The sequence below is a fragment of the Glossina fuscipes genome, unplaced genomic scaffold (genome assembly GCF_014805625.2).
Source record: "Glossina fuscipes isolate IAEA_lab_2018 unplaced genomic scaffold, Yale_Gfus_2 43, whole genome shotgun sequence".
NCBI classification, from domain to species: domain Eukaryota; kingdom Metazoa; phylum Arthropoda; class Insecta; order Diptera; family Glossinidae; genus Glossina; species Glossina fuscipes.
Window position 1 is genome coordinate 921,733 of NW_023998427.1, and position 21,121 is coordinate 942,853.

The following is a 21,121-nucleotide window of genomic DNA, read 5'->3' on the forward strand; positions in this document are numbered from 1 at the left end:
GTAAATATGTGAATTTTGCTGCATAAAGAGCTAATTTCTAATCTAATCTATCTAATCAATCCAAGTAGTCGGAAAGATATTATTAATTTTCTTTGTCTATAGAAAATCATTTTATTTAAAATATGCGCGATTATATTTATATTTATGTAACTATTTATTATAATATGTATAAAAGAAAAACTATAGAATATTTTTTCTTAAATCAATCTACCGAAATCAAAGGAACAGCGGTAACACTATTGCCCGAAATACGAATATTCGTAAATCATGGCATCTCCATCTAATGTCTCGCCCTCAAAATATAATTAAACAGAAGTGAAATTTGGTGTTTCTTTAGGCTGAATTCTTTGGTTCTGCAGGTGAACCACATACAAAAAAATCTAAAAAGCTTTTAGTAATTCTCAAAACAACAATAAGTAATATTAGTAAAGTGGAAAATAATATTTTTGACACGAAAGTCAATAAAATTTTTCTCTGAAAAAAACCGACAAAAAATTTTTACGTGCGGGAGGGTGATAGCTGCTTTTTTCTTTCATTTTATATAGAATATATTTCATAATTGCTTGTGAGGGAGAGAAAAAAGATCGGAGTGTAACGAACAAAGAAACAAAAAAAAAAAAAAAGAAAAAGAAAAAAAAACAAGGGGAAATTGACGCAAAGAAGAAGCATCATTAGTAGCAGAATTTTTATTACAATTGAAAAATTGTGGCAAGTCTTTTTGGAAAAGTGATTAAAAGAAAAAATTTGTCAGAAAAGAAAAAAATTTCCTGAAAAGAAAAAATTTCCTACAAAAATATATTTTGCATAAAAGGCAAACATTTTCTTCAACTTTTTCTAAAAAACCAGCAGTAAAGGGTAATTTTATATAAATCTCTCAAAAGTTTATAGTGTATGCGTGTAGATTTTACAAAGAAAATCTTATACATAATCTACACGGCAAGAAAAGGGAAGAGTGCTTAGTAAGGATAGTGTGTATGTGTTGCGAGTACAAATTTAAAAAAAAAAAAATCAAAATTACAACAAAGAGCGATTAGCAATCCGCATTTGTTGTAAATTTAAATTTTTTTTTAAGAAAACTTAAATTCGTCGGTAAATATATGTAAATATCGAATAGTCAAAAGAGAAAAAAAAAAAAAGAAAAAGGAACACGTCTTGCAGATTTACTAAATTAAATTTAGTTAAAAAATTTTAATATTAATTAATGTATAAAAATTTGATTTGCCAAATATTATCCTTGAAAAATAACTAACACACAAACACAGCCAAATAGAACGAAACCTCGTAGACAATAAAAAAGCAGAAATATTAAGATTAAAAGAAAATGTGAAATGATTCAAGCATGAAACGAGAAGAAAGTTTTTCGTTTTAAAAACCGTAAGTTGGAAAGAGTATATTATATAGTCATCACTATAGCATGCGGAAGAGCGATATAGACAACTCTGGTTTTGATAGCAGTCTTCAAGCAAGTGTTTAAGTGAGAGTTTGAGAATGAGGGAGATTGTAAAAAAGAAAAGTGAGAAACGAAATGTGAAGATTTTTGGTAGAAGTTTAGAAAAAAATCCATAAATTAATGGAAAATAATATTTATTAATATTATAACGCATTGAATGTTGCAATTACTTCTGTTTACTTATAACGGTGAAATTAATAACAATATTTTTTTTCATATTTAACACAAGCAAGCAATGTGATAAATTCCCAGGTGTTTTTTGTAATATCATTTACTTTATAACAGTCATTGCGCGACTTAAAAACTACTTTTCGTAGCTTCTTTCGACAGTTAGTTTTTAGAAAATCTTTGAATTTAAAAAGATAAATTGTGCAAATTCATTGAAAATTCATTAAAGCAATACATTACCTTTGTACTGCATTTTGCAGAAAATACATATTTAGATGCAGAAAAGTGCGTATATGTGTATATATATAGTTTTTCTTGGATGCTTGAAATTAGGTAAAAGTTCGTTTTTAAAATATTCCAAACTTTAAAAAGTTAATTTCATATTACAAAAATGAAAAAACATCACAAAAGTACGAACGTAGGCAATTTCCCAAAACCAGTTTAAAAATCATAAAATTATGGACTCGAAGAAACAGTCTTTCTGCGGTGTTTCCATTGTGTTAATTTTGTCTAAATTATTTGCAAGCAGTTCGTCCTATTTATATCTATTAAATCAACGATGGTCGTGGAAAAAACCAATTGCTTTCAAAAAAAAAAAAAAAAAAATGTTTAAAAAAAGTGCCTTCACCAACAGTTCTTCGTAGGTTGTATTCAGTTAAAAATGGCCCTTAAATGAAAAAAAAAAAATTATAAATATTAGTTTTTATATATATTAGTTTTTTTATATAGGTGGGTTATTATTTCAGGTCCCTAAGCTGACTGAGATGAGATTTGACTAAATTTGTGCGCTAAACTTCAGGCAGTTGACATATAGACGGGTGAAGAGGGAAATACACATATTCTGCAGAGGTTTAGATGTCATCAAAGAGGACAACATTACAATATTTGAATATTTTCTGCCCTCCCCCCTCACCACCCACCCTCACTAAATTTATACGTAAATAATCCCATCTTTTCAAAATTCAAGTGAAAAGGTTGGGTTTTTTGGTTTTGTTTAATTAGTAATAATAATTAATAATGACAATTCAATTATGCAGATGTTTTCATTTAGAAAATACATTTTTTGAAAATATGTTTTTTTGTTGCAGCAATTGTTTTCTAGCATTTGTTTCGATAATCATATATTTTAGATTTGATATTTAGATATTTGAGATTATGTTGACATATTCAAAATCCATTAGAAATTATCTCGATTGGTAAAAGTGGGAAAAAACCGTTGTAGCATAAGCACTGTGAAATCTTATTTCTTCAATGTTTGTGAAAATGTTCGATGCTGATCTTAATCAAAAAGTTTTCCAAATACATACTGCTTCTCTAAAAAGATTCGCTGGGAAAGTGCTGCATTATCTTAAAATATTGGAACGTGTCTAATGTAAATATAAACATCTTCTATTGTAATCACACCCATGAAAGACTGCTTCTTTGTTATATTCTATATTAGGTCTGAAGCTTTATGGGCAAATTTTTAACTGGACGCCCTTAACTAAAAGTTGCGTTATATTTTGCTAATTGCTAGTTTAATGTGATCTGCAGAGAATGTGTGCTTATTGCGATTGATTCTCACAATTTTCCTTATTGAAAATGCCATTGTTTCTATTTCAGTTGTTTTCTTCCATTTACTCTGTCAGTTAGTATTCTCAATATTAGTGAGAATTTAATTAAATGTCGTAAAATAAGTTTGCTATTCATTTTTGTATTCTTGCATAAAAATTTATCTATTCATGGCTTTAACTATTTACCTCAACAAAAATTTTTTTGAGGCTGATAGGGTATTGCTAAAAGTTCTTTGAGCTGTTGGAAACTATATAGCTTATCAGGTTCAGGTAACAGTAAATTGGGGCTAGGTTGCTGTCGTATTAAGCTTTCACCTCGCTAACTAAAGGATCTGCTTGTGTTAATTTATTTTATTAGTGGCGAGAATCATAGCTTAAAGGTTATATTTAATTGTGGTTTATTGATTCAATTGTTTGACGTTGTGCCTCTGCGCTACAGCTGCGTAAAATGGGCGAAAATAGCAAAAGTTGAAATTCAATCGCGGAATGCTTGATGGAAACAACTAAGCTGTGTGGTATAGCAAGTAAAAACTTGCTGGTGAAATTACATTAAAAATTATTAAATTGTAGAGGAGATGGTGAGACGTATTTCTAAATGATCGTGATGACGTCTACCTCTTGTCCTTGTAATAGAATGTAATTCAATTGACTTGCTAAGCTTGCCTACTACGATTGTACTGTAAGCTCCATTCTGACATTAGAAATTCGGAAATTTCCAACTCTTCTTTTACCCATTCTCTCTCTCTCTCTCTATCTATCTATCTATCTCTTTCTTTTTATCTCTCTCTCTCTCTCTCTCTCTCTCTCTCTCTGATTTTAACATCTCAAATTCATTTTTCCTCTTTAGCATACACTTTTCAAAGCATATCTTCCGGAAATCTTATAAAAATCGTTTAGAAATCCGGTTTTCAAGCACTTTTTTTTTATTTTTTACGCTTTTTTTTTTTTCAATTGATGACGTCAATTTCGTCATCACATGCGTGCTGTTCGTCTCTCCTTAAAATATGTAAAAATCAAATTGCTGTCCATTATAGAATGCCTTTACACATAGCAACACTTCTCAACTAAAGTATTACATAAAAATGCAATGAATAAAAACGCATCAGCAGAATTTTAAGAGAACATTTTATAAGCAGCGAACACAAATAGAGGGCAAAAATGTCTGCATGAAAAGGAGAGCGCTCTCCGCGATAGGGAAATATGAGAGAAGGAAAAATGATTATGAAACTGGAGACAACTAAATGACAAGATGTCACAACATTTTATTCAAATTTCAAAATTACTAAGATATTTGTTTTTGCTTGTTCCACGCTGCTAATTTCAGCAGCCATTTAATTTTATAGTCATTATATGTATGGGATAAAAGTGCTGTTGAACTGTTGCACTGTAGCAAAAGCAAATTGAGATTTCGGTCTTTTTAAGTGAATATTCGTTATGTGTATGTGCGTATGTACGAAAGAAAACAAAAGGTTGGTAACAAAGCAACTATGATCCAAAGAAAATGAGATTTTGTTAGTTTGAATTTGGGACAAAATGTTGGGACATCTTGTCATTTAGTTAGTCGTTTCGGGTGAAACATACTCAATACTTTCAATTTTGCTGAGCAGGCATTTCAAATTTATTCAGTTGATGTCACGAATGTCCGCGTTTTTTTTTTCTATCTCATATGCAAAGCTAAGAGAGGAAGCAAGAGCAATTTTGTTGTAGGTGGCTTCTCTTAGATCTGAAATCATCGCGCAGTCCTCAGTCATTGGTTTAATTCTCCTTGGTATAAGAGAGTGTAAGGGAAAAATAGAAGTGGCAGAAATGCGAATATTTATTAGCACAGAGACAAAGGATTTTTCGTCAATGCTCCCTAAAGTATTTTTCTTTTGTTTCTTTTACCATATTTGCTTACCAAATGTATGGTGGTTTGTCAGCAATTTTTTTTTTAAATCGTTAATTTACCGATTTTTCTGGTTAAATGCTTTAGTTTGGCATGTTTATATATATACACATTTATACGTATATATATATGTAAGCAAAATTAAAAAAGTTAATTCCTCGACATTACGCAGGAAATTAGAAACGAAACCTGGCTAACTTTATATGAAATAAAATATGGAAAAGAAAAACAGAAATCAAGTCTTGATTAATCAATTTATTTAAAGAAGCGATAAAGAACATGTGTAAAAATAAAATAAAAAATTGCATAAATTTCTAATGAAAAGAAAGTTTACAAAAAGATTAATTGAAAAATAATAAGAATTCAGAAAATGAATTTTAAATTATTAAAAAAAAAAAAAATGTTTTGTGAACTTGTTTTTCTATTTAAAACGTTATTATATACTGCAGTAAATTATTAGAAATGTTCGTAAACTTTTTTATTTTTTTTTTTATTTTTTCTTTCTTTTTATAAAAAATAGATTCTGCGCACTGTTTTTGCTTCTGTTCCTAATTCATTTTTCATATCAATTTTTTTTTTTTTTTATTGAAGACTATCCGTAGGCAACTGACTGCTTTGGATTAGGTTTTGGCGTCTTCCTAATTTCCAACACTTTATGTGGTGAAAAATAAAGTTCTGAATTTTGTTGTTGGAATCTTTTTGATTCTTGTGTCTTCTTATTATATGGGAGTATAAACTATTTTGCTTCGTTCTTAAAGAGTACGATAGAGTGCCGAATACAACTATGACTTCTTCGTTTGAAAGTAATGTTTTTAATCTATATATATGAAACCGTATAAATTATTATACTAAAACGTACATAACATAGTTCCGTGCAAACAATGTGTCATTTGCTGATTAATTCGAGAGGAGACGCTTCTAAGTTCTTATAAACGGTGAACAGTGGATACGTTAAGATATCCAAAGGCAGCATAGTGGGTGAACCATTAATACCGGCAAAGCCAAATATCCATGTTGGAACTATTTGGCAAACTTAGCTAGGAGTGGTTGGTGTGTCATGATGTATTCCAACCAAACAACTTTCGTTGACTCAATTACGGTAAAAAAAGGCGTAATATGTCAAAAGTCATTATACTGTGAATTTTCGCTATGCCATATAGCGAAGCTCGCTCAGGAAACTTTTGCAGTTCTAACTTGAGATGCATTCCCCTTTCTGCCCGTTACCAGCAGTCGTTATTCCTTCCCATTAATATGGGTTGCAATAGGTGTGTTTGGTCTATTGTTTGTTCAAACTTTGCTCCGATTCTTATTACGTTACCCGAATTGGCGTTTTTTTTTGGTGGTAGCCTCAAAGCACGAGACAGTTGTTCTATATGAAGTTCGGAAATTGCCTGCGAAGTCGTAAGAAGTCAGAGCCTGCGATAGGCAATACATTGGTTGATCAATTCGTTTTCTTTTTCTGTTTTTACAAACTCCCCAACAATTGAAAGTAAATTTTTTTAAATCATTAAAGTCTTTGTAGGTCTTCATAGCAAACAAAAATCATTCGAACTTGGCCATATTAAGCTTAAAGGTGGGAACTTTTAAATAAATAAATGCATTGAATAGACTAAAAAAAGAAAAACATGCATGGAATTAGGCATTCGTGCGGGGAACATTGTGCATATTAGCTTGTTACAAAAGATGAGATGGATGTGTTGCTTGTATTATATATAAATAAAGACGATCCAAATGCAAGGGTAGAAATAGACACGATTTTCAATCGACTCAATCGCTCTATGCTTAACCTAGGAGAATCTCTGGTAAAGCTTGACGCATAAAAGACGCTGAAATGTAACGTTTCGCCTAACAAAATTTAAAACGTCGGAGAATGGTATGCGACTGACGAGATTGTGATTAAGTTGCAGAGTGAAAATTGCTTTTTAAAAAAGGGGTATTAAGTATAGTTGCGAGTTAAGAAAACCAAGACGGATAAGAAAATCGATTATTGTGCTATTGTCAAGATGTAAAGTTCGCTATGGGGTAGATGTCATGTAATGTTACAATTGGAGTCACAGCTATCAAAGAATCTATGCTAAATTAATATTGATCAAAGTAAAACCTAGTCTATGCGTACCTCAGTAAATTGAATTTAGTTACGAAACTGATGGGATACTCGATGGCTAATGGTAACTGTTATGTAAGCAATGTTAACACGCAAACATTGATGATGGGTGTTGGGGAAGTATGCAGCAGTGACTTCAAGAAGCTGCGGCCACATAATAACAGAACTACTTAAGAGGACTAGAATTGAATAGATGAACTATCTACTTTGCTACTAGTGCTCCCATTGACGCCGCTTATAAAATTGAAACATAACTTAAGTCGGATATTGATAACACGATTTACTAAATTAAAAAATTTCTTTCTTTATTGTTTATATATTTTGTATATAAATTTATAAAATGTGGATAATGACTGTACTACCTGCACTGAAAACTCTACCGCACTTGAGATTTCAATATGCGACCATTGACTTCTTACCCGTGCATCCTTTGCCTACTCGGCTATTCAGGCGGATAGATTAAAAAATATTTTTTTAATACCTCAGAAGAAGATCTCGTAATTTCAGAGGTGGGGGAGTTGCTATACCTATAGCAAACATTTTGAGATGCAGAGTATTGTTAAAGTCTGGTAATGACAGTAAGATGGAGTAACTCTGAAATGAGATTTTTGATTGTGCGTATGCGCACAACCCTAGTGGAATAACTAGAACGGATGATGGATTGCCTGTAAGGTCATCCTCTGGATCTCTTTTAGCTAAGGTATGGCCCACATTGTTTGCTTCTAACAATAAAACAGCGTTTTTAGGTCTCCTCCTACCTCCTTCTTGTGCCACCTTATAAGCAATTCTCTAAGGCAATGCTCAAATTTCTGGAAAATATCCGTTCCGCGTACGAGACAAGGGCAATTTAACAATGTTAGTTATGGTCTTGGTTTCTCCAAGGCCTTTAATACGGTTAATCATTGCTTAATGGTCACAAAAAGATTATTTTACTTTCCTTAGATAATTGTTTTCAGTGTGTTTTCAGTGGGCAGTTCTCGTTCGGGGATAAGACGAACTTCTTCTGTTGTTCGGCTCTATTTTAGGATCGATTTTGTTTAATATATTCATAAATGATTTAGCGACTTGCTATCCAAGCTGCAATATTCATTTGTGTATTATTAAAAATTGTACATAGATCTGGTATAAATAATTCATAGTTAAATTCAACCAAAATTAGAGTCACCGGTAAACACAATTAACAAGTTTTATATTAATTCGCCGCAATGTTTTGCTGGTAGGTGCGCCGATTGGCATTGTCAATTTAGTGACAACTATTGGATTTGAAGTCAACTCGATTCTGACAGCAGATGATCGCATAAACCCTAGACTAAGGAAAATACACAATATTTTAAGGTAATCTACGCTTTCGTCATCCTTTGTGTTCTTTTGAAATTAGAGTAAGATTCCGCTATATATATGGAGGGAGATCCCTGAGTATGCCTCTATAGAAGCAACCGAGCTACGGTAAATAGGTGGGCGATATATGTTTACGGCAAACGCAAATAGGGCGGGTTAGGATGATATCGTTGTACTTTTCAATTTATTTTAGATAACAATTTTCCGATCTATTTAAAGGTTAGAAATTTTATATTCATCCATAAGATAATTTTTCTCCCCGTACTCCGGAGTATTTTCATGACAACCTTCACTTCTTTAAGTTTGTATGAAACTGGTGCTGACAGGCTATCATCTATTTTTAATTAGCACGGTAAAGATGTCGGCTCCTTTGACAGCGGATATCTAATCAATTGTTGACAAGTGCCGCTTTACGGCGTTCTATAGCACTTCTAACAATGTATGATTGTGATAAACGAAGATTGACTAGTCTCTGCTATGATTCGCATCAGGGTGCTTCCAATGTGATTGTAATCTCGAAGTCCTGATTTTATGAAGTTATACACATCCTTTATCCTTTGTATTGATATACTGTAATGAAAGCGAGATTTTCTAAAGATAATCGGTTAGTGGCTGAACCCGATTAATCATTTAATTCCATGTGATATATTTCATAGTTCATTAAGGTCATCATCGTAGCGGTATTAAAAATCGATTATATTAATGTATTATTCTGCAAGGGACATTTATTAATGCAAATAGATAGTAACTTATGACTTATCGTTCATCCTAATTGTAATTGTGGGTTTACTTTTTAAATAAAAAAAAATAAATAAATAAAATAAATACAATGCCGGTGTATAATTAATATAATAATAATAACTTCATTCGTAGTGTATCCACATTGATCAAAATAGGCGTTTTTAAGCACAATGCCAATGTGTATTTGCCTACAATGCTCAAATCTACACAACTCGAATCAAATTTATCTGATCATTCGGATAAGTATATACAAGATAAAGAATTTTTGATTTTTGAGTGTTTCACAGTTTTTGCAATTATCCCTAAAATGCCGTTAAGTTCAGCGAAATTGTTGTATATAAATATTACATAGCATTATTTCATATACCTTCGCTATGCGGATAATGATATTCACATTCAGTTATCTCCGATTTATTTCATTCTATTCCATTTTTCATTTATTTCTACGCATAGTTTGAGTCTTAGTTTTTTTTTTTTTTTTTTTTTTTTTTTTTTTTTTTTTGCTGCCGTATCTAGTTTATGCTCTCTGAATTTGAATGGTTTTTTTAGGGCAAGGGTGCAGTGGGGTGGGGTGGGGGAGCGGGAGGGGGGGGGGGTGCCTTCTTTCATAGCCTCTTATCCTTTTAAAGCCGTTATATATATATATCTATATTTGTATATTAAAAAAAAGAAAAAAAAACAAAAGAAAAGAAAACACATTTTGTCTCTCTTAAATTATATTTTCTCTCTTAGCCTGGCCGTTGTAGCTCTCCCATTTAAGTTTTACGAGTGTAGCTCATATATATTTAAATAAATGATTATATGTATAATGAAATTGTGGTAAATAGGTTGAGAAAACAATCCTTGTTTGGGTTAAAAAAAGCAAGGATAACAACAATGCAATTATATTTCCCGCATTGGAATCGTGTCATTGTCAAAGACGACGTGTATATGCGTATGTTCTATAGTATTGATTATACATACATATATATATATATATATGTATGTATGTAGTATAAAATTACCCATATATATATATGCTATGTACATATTATTAAAGTAAAAATGAAGCATTTTATTAGTGTGTGTTTGCTCTTCATACACGATAAATGATAATTTCTAATTCTGTTCTAATTAATTGTTCGATTTTCTGCACAATTACAATCTTGATGGGTAGATGATGTTTAACACCGCAATGCTTACGCCAGCGTATGATAAGAACTTGTTACGATAAACTGCGATACGATGATCCATAGATCATAAAAAAAAATATAAAAAAAATGATCTGTTTTAAGTATGTGGATGCTTCTTCTTTCATTGCAGATGAGTATTAAATAATGTAGAGAGAGAAGAAGAAGAAATAATTGATTAGTTCATTACTAAAAACTGTCCCTACCCTGCATATTTGTATGTGCACGTAGTGCAGATATTCGGTGTTTATCTGAAATGATAAAATGGTCGCTTTCTTATGACTGACTAATCAATTCTTATAAAGGTTTCGCTACTGCTCCCTTACTTAAAATAACCAAAGTATGTGGGGGTGGGCATGATTTTACTTAAAACAATAACCGATATTTCTCACTTTTCTTCTTTCAAACTTCCCATAATAATAATAATAGTATAAGCTAAAGCACTCTAGTATAATCAAAGGGCAATGGGAAAAAGAGTTTACGAAAACTTTGCAAGACAAAGCCCAGAAAATTTGCATTTCTGCTCATTTCAGGTAATTTGACGCAGGCTGTTACCCGTTTCGTGTATGTATATTAAGTGAATTGATGCTCACTTAGTAGCCAGTGTGTCGTTCGCATGTTCGCATTTCTTCTTCTTTGTATGTATCCCTTGCATAAGAGAGACACCGTTTGCGTGAACGCAGGAATTCATGTTCAAATTTTCGTAAAATATCTATCAAGAGGGACATAATTAAATGATCATATATTGGGAAATGAAAGATATACATTGTCGATATATATGTGTGTTAAATATGCCGAAAAGATAAAGATACACTTCGTTCATTATCCTCTTTGCGAATCGTTTTTCTTTTCTTTGTCTTTGTTTTCTTGACAAGAGGAATACTCGGAATATACCGCAAGGAAGTAGGTTTGTCTAACCCCCCTACCTTACCGATAACAGAAGATTGCCTTAAATTTTCGATGAACATATATCGAAGACATTAAGTGGCAAAAGGTCATGGCAATATAATCGACTTACACTGCTACTGGTAACAGGACATCAAGATGGTTTACAGCTTATGTATTCTTATGTAAATTTTCCCTTTCCCTTTTATTTTATGTGTTATCGTTAGTGTTTCGTAAAATAGTTGGAGATTTTCAACAGCGTAAGTATACGCTACGAAATTTAAAAAAAAAAAAAAAAAAAAAAAAAAAACCATTATACGTAAGGAACTTATTTGCAGAAACTGCGAGAGTCAAAATTTCACAGCACCTCAGTCAATCCAATGAGCGTCTTATGAGTGTGTCTGCAGGAAGTTGTAGGGTATTTAATGACGTGGCTACGAACCATGATATATTGCTTTTACTTGCTTTAATCAAAAAAAAAATGTTTTCATGCTTCCTTCATAGAATATTTTCTTTTATTGAAACTTATTCAAATATTTGGCGAACATGAACTTTAATATGCTTCAATACGTAATGAAGGATAAAAGGAAATCAAGTTATATTGGTTACGTACCTGGTTTTTTTTTTTGGCCTTTTTTCGTACATACGCACTTGCAAGCACTTGTACCATAGCGGCATCGAGATCTAGGTGCCTACGCTTTGTAAAATCGTCATACATTGTAACATTTCAGCAAAATTCCTGTCCGGCTGTTAATTAACAGCCCTACTATTTTTAGCGATAACAGATAACGGATCACAAGTCCCTTTTTTACTAGTTTTTACTAGTTACTCTTTTGAAGATTCCGACAATGCCGCTCTATCTTTACATGTGGTAAGGCGTAATGAATACCGCATTTTGTCCGCATTAGCTTTTGCTAATCCTTGAATGTGAATTATATTTAGTCTCTTTAATTAATCACGACTTTCATAAAGCGCCTTTGTTTTCTAACATGCGACGAGTGAAATCTTAAAAATCTTTATATGCTTTTATTACTAGGCGAAGTGCCAATAGAGTGAGGCGGTTTTCTGGTGATCTCATGCGATTAATTAAACATAGACGAGCGCGTAGGTAATATATTGATATCTCGAAAATTTGAGCAATTCGTTTTTTATATTTGTATGTATGCATTCTGATTAAGAAAGTTTAAATTTTCAAGACGTGCTTTTAACATAACTTACTTCTTACTTTTTCCTTACTTTTTGTTTGGTTGCAAGTCGTCGCAGCAAAGATAAAATCAATAATAAGGTCAAATTGAAAACACAAAGCAGAATAGCTGTGCTGTGCCTTTGAACACGTAATGCGAGACAAAAAGCTTGTCAGTACAGTGAAGTCAACTATCCCATTATTTATGCAAATCGCCTAAAAGTATTCCACAGAAAAGAGACCTTGTTTTAATTAACGCTAACAAAAAAAAAAAATAAAATAAAAAAATAAAAAAAAGGATATGATGACAACGTGTATTTGTTGTTGCTAATTGAAATTAAATCAAACCAAAAGGCGGACAGCAGCAAGCAAGCAGGCAAGCAAGCAAGTGTCTCATCCGAAAAGTAAATGAAAATTATCGTTCAAATTGTGAGAGAAATTTTTTTTTTTTTTTTTTTTTAGTAGCTAAGACCATGTTATGAAAATGTGTGCGTTTGAATGCGAATTTCAATTTATTGCGGCACAACGAAAAAGTATTGTTTTATAATAACAATTAATTAATAACTTTAAAAAAAAAAAAAAAAAAAAAAAAAAAACTAATAAAAATTATATAAAAGATTATTTGATTTATTTAGTTATTTTTATTTATTTATTAATTTTTTTTTATTATTGATTTATTAATAATTAATTTGATTTCTCTTTGTGTTTTTTACAGATTTGTAAAATTTGTTGCATTTTCTTCGTTTTTCTTATTTTCCCATTTTTAATTGATTTTGAGAATCATCATCGACTGAACGGAACAAGCTACGCCGCACATTCGTTGATCGTTATGTTATACTATTGGAAATAAGTGAACACATTAATTCAACAAAATATGTAAATATTTGATAAAATAGAAAAAAAAGAAAAAAGAAAAAGGCGAAAAAGAAAAGACATCCTGCAGAGTAACTACAGCCAAAATATCGTCAAGAAAAAGCAAGCAAGACTTGTTTTACTTCGATTTAATTTTCGTAACAACGATTACAACAGTAGCACAACTTCTCTCTCTCTCTCTCTCTCCACCTAATATATGTCTTCTCCAAGAGAACGGTTTTTCAAACAAGAGGGAAAAGCAAAAACCAGAATTTTGTGCAATTATTTGAAAAGAATTTAAAATATTTTAACAAAATTAAAGAAAACGAACGATAGAGAGAGGGAAAGGGAGGCAAAACCAAATATTTTTTCGAGATTCTGACGTAAGTAATAAAACACAAAAATCTGCATATATATATATATATATATATATATATGTATGCACGTACACACATCTATATATATATAGCCATCTTGAAGCCAGGCTTGAATCTAAAAATTTCATCAAAAAATGCTTGCAACTGACCAAACGATTTGATGACTTCGGTTTGTACCACAAAGACGACTGACATCCATATTCTTGTCTAAACGACACCTCAATGAGAATCCAAGATCTTTACTTGTACTAGCTGCCATAGGGAATATGTAAAATTCAATATGCTTGCAAATGCATAGGAATTAGTGTCGTTGATGTTAAGATATATATACATATAAAACACTCTTGAATATCGGAATAGATTTGGACCTCTCTGCCAAAATGTTGAAATAAAGATTGCGGCTTGAATACTTAGGGGAATAAGTTTACCCTTTCTTATCACTGCTGTCAAATTAAATTTGAAAATCTGCCCCAGGGTCCCAAAGTCCCAAGGGTCCATCAATGATAAGTATGATTTTTTAATATCATAACATAAGGTTTATGGCATATACGAGATATAGAACATAAGACATATATATATATAAGAAACATCGTATATACATGATATACGATTGAATGAATGTTCGCAATATCTTGTAATCACATGTCGTACTCCGGCTAGCCATTTGGCAAAGTCCGAACATAACTTATTTCTGATGTTCATTTAGTTTGTTTACCTCATGCATTAAATAGATTATTATACCTTGCATCCTAAGATGATTTGTTGTTCCATTTATGTAATGACTAGAAATACGCATAATATATAATATTGCAATGAGTTGATCAAGCCATGCTTTCCCCACATTTTGGAAATTTTAAAGCCAGTAATTGATAGACGGGACGATATATAAGTTTTTGAGTACCTGTTGCACAAGTGACAAGACACACGACATCAAATCAGAAATTACGTCCGAGTATTGCTTCTTTGCGCTTGCCTTACTTTCTTTCATATTTTTGTTTAAAAATTGTTTTTATTTTTTATGAAAAGGAATATAGAGAGTAAGTAATTTGAATATCATTTTTAAAAAATTTTTTTTATTTTTTTCTTTTAATTTTTTTCCAGTTTGCTCTCGGGAGCAAGAAAATCCATTTTATTTTTGTTTGTGTATTTTCTTATTGAATGCTGGCGGTAGTTAAGCTGGAGAATTTATTATCAGCAGCACTACAGGCAAAACAAGTGGAAAGCATCTTTGATAAACTTATTTTCAATCAAAAGCCGTAATAGTAATAATAACAACACCAAAACCAAAAACAACAACAACAACAACAACAACAATAGTAACAACTAAAAACGTCCGCAAAAAAAAAAAACTTTGAAAGGAAAGAAGAAAAACGAAATACCGACAAATATTTTTATATATAAAAAATTCAAATATCGTTGTGGATCATTATATATAATATTTTACGCCACAAAGGAGTTGAACAGCAACGGTTAATAAATTAATTTATATTGAGATTGTATTCGCCAGCCATATTTTGCACGTGCGGAATTATTGAATTTTATTCGTTTTGGGTCTTAATTAGAAATAAACCGCAAACACGGCGGACACACAGGCTTTCAGTGTTGATAAGCCGTTGAAAGCAACAGAAGCGAAAGCGAAAGGAACAGTAGTTGGAACTGAGGACGCGGACGACGATATGAGTGGGCGTGCAAGGACAACCTCATTTGCTGAGGGCAACAAGCCGTCACCGAATTTAGTATTAGGAGGCGTTAAAACAAGCAGTAAGTAGATCAAATCAAATCAAATCAAATCAAATCAAATTTTCTGCTATAATCGTAAATATGTAAAAACGTGACAAACAAAGACACATAAACAATTTGACGATGGTAGACAAGCCACGCAAACGAATCGCTGGCCTTAATTTATACTAAGGCAATATACCATTGCCTACTTTTGAGGTTTCCATTGACCCTTTATTACAGCTGCTTAACTATATACTTTCGCTTTTTAGATCAATAAATTTAATGAAGGGGGAGAGGGCATATGATGGTGGGGTGACATGAAGAGCGAAAGTATTGTTAATTTTTTTTTTTTTTTTTTTTTTTTTTTTTTTTATATCGATCTTCTTCGATGGATGAAGGAAGTGTAGCAATTTTTTTTCTGGGTACTTATCTGCGTACGACAGACATATGTTCTCAATCAATGTCTGTGTCTCGTCTGGCTGTTGTACTCTCACGGGTTTCAACGTCAAATTTCTTCCAACTTAGTGAAAAGTTATTAAAGGCGGTCTATGGATGCGTAAGAAACGCTATGTAAATATGCTGGTACGTTCATCAAATGTTGCATATATTGTTATCATATATATATATATATAAACTAAATTGATTTTCATTCAATCTTGCAATTAAAAGCCGCATATAAATCGCTTTGTTCGCACGCGCGGTGGCGTGAAAAGATCGTTACAAATCAAACGTAACTACAAACGTAATTTATTTTGTAGTCCGTCACGTTGACTTTAAATCACATTAGCTATAAAATCGATGCATAAGTACGCTTCCCTACAATTAGCAAATACCTACGGTTGGTATATCATTCCGTGACTACCGAACCGTATACTAATATATAATATTTATGGGATAGAATTGCTTTAATTTCTGAAACGACTTCAATTATAATAGAATCGAGTAGAAACAATCAAATACTGGGCGTCTCAGAACATTTATTTAAGCTGAGCTTTGTCTAGTCGAACTTTCTTATTGGAATTTTGTAACAATCTTTACAACTTTAATTGCATGCAATTTTATTTAAATACCATCTCGAATACTAACGCAAGTGTTTCTATTTGCGAATTGTTTTTCTAAGCATTTCAATAGATTTAAAAAAAAAAAAAAAAAAAAAAAAAATTGCAAATACTAATTACTCTGGAATGCAATTGTTTTTTTTTTTTTTTTTTAAATATATTTTAGGAAAATTTTATAAAGCGTAATTACATATACACATACAAATTGTACAAATTGATTGTTAAAAGGATTTTGAATATTATATAGGGCGAATGTATGTATCTATCTACCTTATTTTTCTTAATCATGTATCGCGTTCAAAAAACGGACATAACTAAGCGAGAACATTTCTTATTAACAACAATGCTATCCCTATACCTATTTCAAGCAAAAGAAATCATTTCGACGAGCATCGCATTCGCAAAAAACAATGGATAGGAAACTGAAATTTGACGGAAGCATTAAAAATCGATCGTATGTGTTAAGTAGTAAATCGATCTCAACTATTTTTGAATCGAACATGCAACGCAGCTGATTGATTGTAGGGAACACATATGGGTATTTTCGAATTATGAACAATTATTGGTGTTTTTTTTTTTTTCTTTTCTTCGAGCTTGTCTCAATTTTGTTCTATATTGTTGTGAGGGGCCTACTACATACAAAGATAGGATGATGTTATCGATCTTGGAAGAGAGAAAAAAAAAAAGAGAAAATATTTTCGACTATGTGTCGTCTGCGTCCAATTATGCCCATTTTATATGCAAATCCTTGTATCAGTTTAATAAGCGGCTGGTATGTCTGCAGTGATGCGCATGATTTTACCTGCGCAAGAAATGCTAATGTGTAGCTCGCTAGAAGAAGCGAAAAAGAAAGCCTTTACAAATTTTTGATAGTTAATATATAGCAAGATTTTTTCATATCGTTTTAACCGCAATTTCACAAAGTGTTTGTGTTGTTTACCGTCGTTAAAATTAGATTGAGATACGCTTTCACTTGTTTTTCATTATAAACTATTATTAATTAATCACTTCATCACGTTTTTTAATATGGCAAAAAATAAGTTGATGATTTGTGCTTGAAAACGGCCACTACCTTATTATACTACGAACGTTTTCAGAGTATTCTTTACCTTCTTCAACTGCCTGCCTGCCTGCCTGCCTGCCTGCCTGTCGTTCCTCTCTTCGCCCTAATTTATTTTATTTACTTTGGTAAATTTTTTCTTCTCCCTTTTAAATTTTTGAAAAAAAAAAAAAAAAAAAAAAAAACAATCAATCCATCAATGTTTATCATTAGCTTACTTGCTTCGCTATCGTGTTTAGCTATTTTTATTTTAATTAATAATTGCGTTAAGTGTTTAATTTTGTTGTTGCGCTTTACCTACCTACCCTATTGGGGGGAGAAACGGAAGCGTAATAATTTTTTTTGTGCTTTCGTTTTTCTATTTTCTTAATAATCAAATTGCGCTTGTTTGCATTTCTGTGGATGGTACCCCTAGCGCGCGCGTGTGCTCGTGTTCTTGTCGCATATGTTATGTTATGCATGTCATTGGTTTCTTTATATCAATCATTAAGTTATATTATTTTGAAAAATAACTTGCAACAAACGGGCGCCACCAATTAATGCGAATGCGCCTGCCCATGTTATAGGGTTATTAGGATTGCTTGACACTATCTTTTCGACTCTACAAGTGAAGTGAATGAAAAGAAAAAAAAAACGAAAAAAAAAGAAAAAACAAAAACAAATCATTTTCGACAAAAAAAAAAAAAAAAATCGAAAACTATTTCAAATGTTGTTCTTCATCAACAATATGAGTTCGATTATAAATAAATTGCTCATGAATCTAATCCAGTCTGTCTGTCCGATCTACAAGAAAAGTGCAAAAAAACATTTCATACACCTTCGTTGTTAAAAATGTTTCTACTCTAGGGGTAGGAGTTCAAAATTCGTATATTATTGCATCGGCTCTCTCACGTACGATGTACGTGCTATGCTCTCTTTCAACATGCCCAACATAGGATCTCAATATTGTCTTCTTAGTTTTTGAACAACTTTTGTATATTTCGAATTGTTATCGTTTTGTGTGTGTGTGTGTGTGTGTTTGTGTGTGTGTGTGTGTGTGTGTAGATAGGTGTACATATGTATACATTTTCTTAAATAAGTTTAAATTTGAACTGTTTTTCTATCTTACGGTTGTTTTTTCTTTGCAGCGCTCTTGTTTTTCCCCAATATAATAACGGCACAACGCCTAGCATGACAGCAGCACTTGCTTGCTTTTGCTTTTTTCCTGAACACACACTATATATGATATTTGTTGTTGCTCTTATGTGTTTTCCTTTTAAAATAAAAATTTTTATTCAGTTTTATAATTTGTGACGATTGAAAAAGAAGAGCAACGCTTGACGCGCGCGTCTATAATTTTTACGTTGTGTATTATTTTTATCTGGGAACGTTTTTTTCTTTTTTTTCTTTTTTAATTTTCTATAAAATTTTGCTCAATGCATTTTACACCAAATTTAATGTGTTTTCTGTGGTCAACGCGTTGAATTTTCTTGCCGTTTACAAAAATTATATATATATATATATTATATATATAATATATATATATAAATTACAACATCATTTATATATGCGCATACACGCACTCTCACATTAAGTGCATATGCGTTTTATTGTTTGAAGCAATGGCGTGCTACGCATTTAACAGAAAGAATAATTTTCCAAAGAAATGAATAGTAGTGAATTTATATATGTAAAATAATAATTGAAGCAGAAAGAAGCAGATTTTTTTATATTTTTTTTTATGGTTATGATTATTATTTTGTTAAGGAAAGAGCGGAAAGAAATTAAAGAAGTTAAAATAAATTTCTCCTAAATGCTCCTGCAGCTTGTACAATGTTGGTCAATCGTGGTTCACTTAATGAAGGTAATAAAAAATTTAAAAAAAATAAAAAAAAAATTATTTTCCATAGTTTTTGTAGCTTGAAAGAATTTTTTTGAAAAATATACTTCTTCGTAAATGAGTTGTCTTCTGAATTGCTTTCTTTCTCTTTATGTTTTTTTTGTTTTTTTTTTTATTTAAATTTTTGAAAATTCGTTTCGTAGCTGGGCTGCCGAGCTCTCTTGGGCATAAATGCGAACGAGATGAGAAAAAGTTGATGCCTCGATAACCAAGGGATCATTTTAATCTGTTTGCATATGCTTAGCGCGTTGTTGGCCTTCGTTAGAAAGAATTTCCCCAATTTGCTTCTTTTTTATTATTTTTAACATAGACAACAATAGTGTAAACACAACATGCTATGCATGCACGCATGTAAAGCGTCGCCCATAAAGTTCATCATAGAAATATAACGAAAAATTATTTATTAAACTAAGAATATAAGAGGATATATAATTTGTAAACTTTTACTAAATGCGATGGAACTTGTGGATCGTTTTAAACGATTTTTGAATCTAACCTCCTGTGAGGAAAAGAAAAAGCTGGAAGCCCGGTTTTTTTTTTTTTTTTTTTTTTGCAGAAGAACAAGTCTGAGAGACAACCTGATTGCGTCAACATATTTGTTAGTCATCAGGAACATGTGGCCATACTAATCGCGTTGCTCGACAAGGCAAGCTTAACGGCTGGCATGATTTGTCCACAAAAAAAAAAAAAAAAAAAAAAAAAAAAAAATTTTGTTACCAATAATTTGAGGAAATTATTTATAGAGCCAACATTAAAATATTGTGGATCAGGTCAAGTTAAGACCGATCTTATTTTCAATATATATATAACTTTCTCGACCGTAACATTGCTTTAAAAATTATCAGTATTCAAGCATCAGAAATCCTAGTTTCAAGACGACTTTGGCAATTTCAAAGTGTTGCACATCGAATTGGACGATGAATCGGGTGCTAAAATGTCTTAAAATAATTTTTTTTAAAGATATTTTATTCAATAGAAAAGGTGTTTTCTTTTGTCTAATAGTTTTGAAAAAACTAATAAGAATATAATAGTCGTAGCAGCGGCAAGGCCGACACACCTTAACCACACCTTATACCAGATTGACTAACATAATTCTTATTTTTATTATAGAGCACAAAAATTATATTTTGTTTCCATATAAAGGCATATTTTTCATTTGCCTATTTAAGGGAAAGCGCAACCTAATGTTGTGCAAGTTTAACCCCTTACATAGGGCAGAATCCAAAAATAGGTGTAGATAGTCTAACGCTGAGCTTATTTTTATATGAAGTTACTATTGTGGGGGGCAATATTCATCATCACATACTACAACTTAAGACTTTTCTGCTCTACAAAGAATCAATTTTCGTGAAAATCTTTACATGGTCTAGGATCCAAAAAATAGGCCAAGCTGGTCCAAATTTTGTACATGTTATTTTTTTTCATGTCAAGTCGCTATTATGATATAATTTTCATCATGAAGCGTTGACAATTAACCTTTTTCTCGTGTGAATTTTAGTTTTCGTTACATGCGAGTGACTACAAAAATCGTCGATAGTTGTTATACCAATTTTAAATGCCGAAATACCACTAACCACTATCTAACCACTTTTGCCAAGAAACTTTGAAAGTTGCTACTCTTTTCCATATATAAAGGCTTTTCAGAATAGGCCGTTACATGGGGAGTGGTCGAAAAAGTGGACTGATCCGAATTTTTA

The 21,121-nt window shown here is 31.7% G+C and overlaps 2 long non-coding RNA genes across 3 annotated transcripts; both read left to right on the plus strand.

The window, feature by feature from the left end:
* The first annotated feature begins 834 nt into the window (after positions 1-834).
* On the plus strand, positions 835-13,379 carry LOC119637084. Of its 2 annotated transcripts, none has more exons than XR_005247218.1 (2): positions 835-855; positions 13,192-13,379. It is a non-coding gene; the product is annotated as an uncharacterized LOC119637084 (long non-coding RNA). The 2 variants fall into 2 exon arrangements; XR_005247217.1 differs by lacking the exon at positions 835-855 and adding an exon at positions 1,178-1,374.
* Positions 13,380-13,677: 298 nt separating this feature from the next.
* Positions 13,678-14,982, plus strand: LOC119637083. The gene is made up of 2 exons (XR_005247216.1): positions 13,678-13,711; positions 14,807-14,982. It is a non-coding gene; the product is annotated as an uncharacterized LOC119637083 (long non-coding RNA).
* Positions 14,983-21,121: the final 6,139 nt, after the last annotated feature.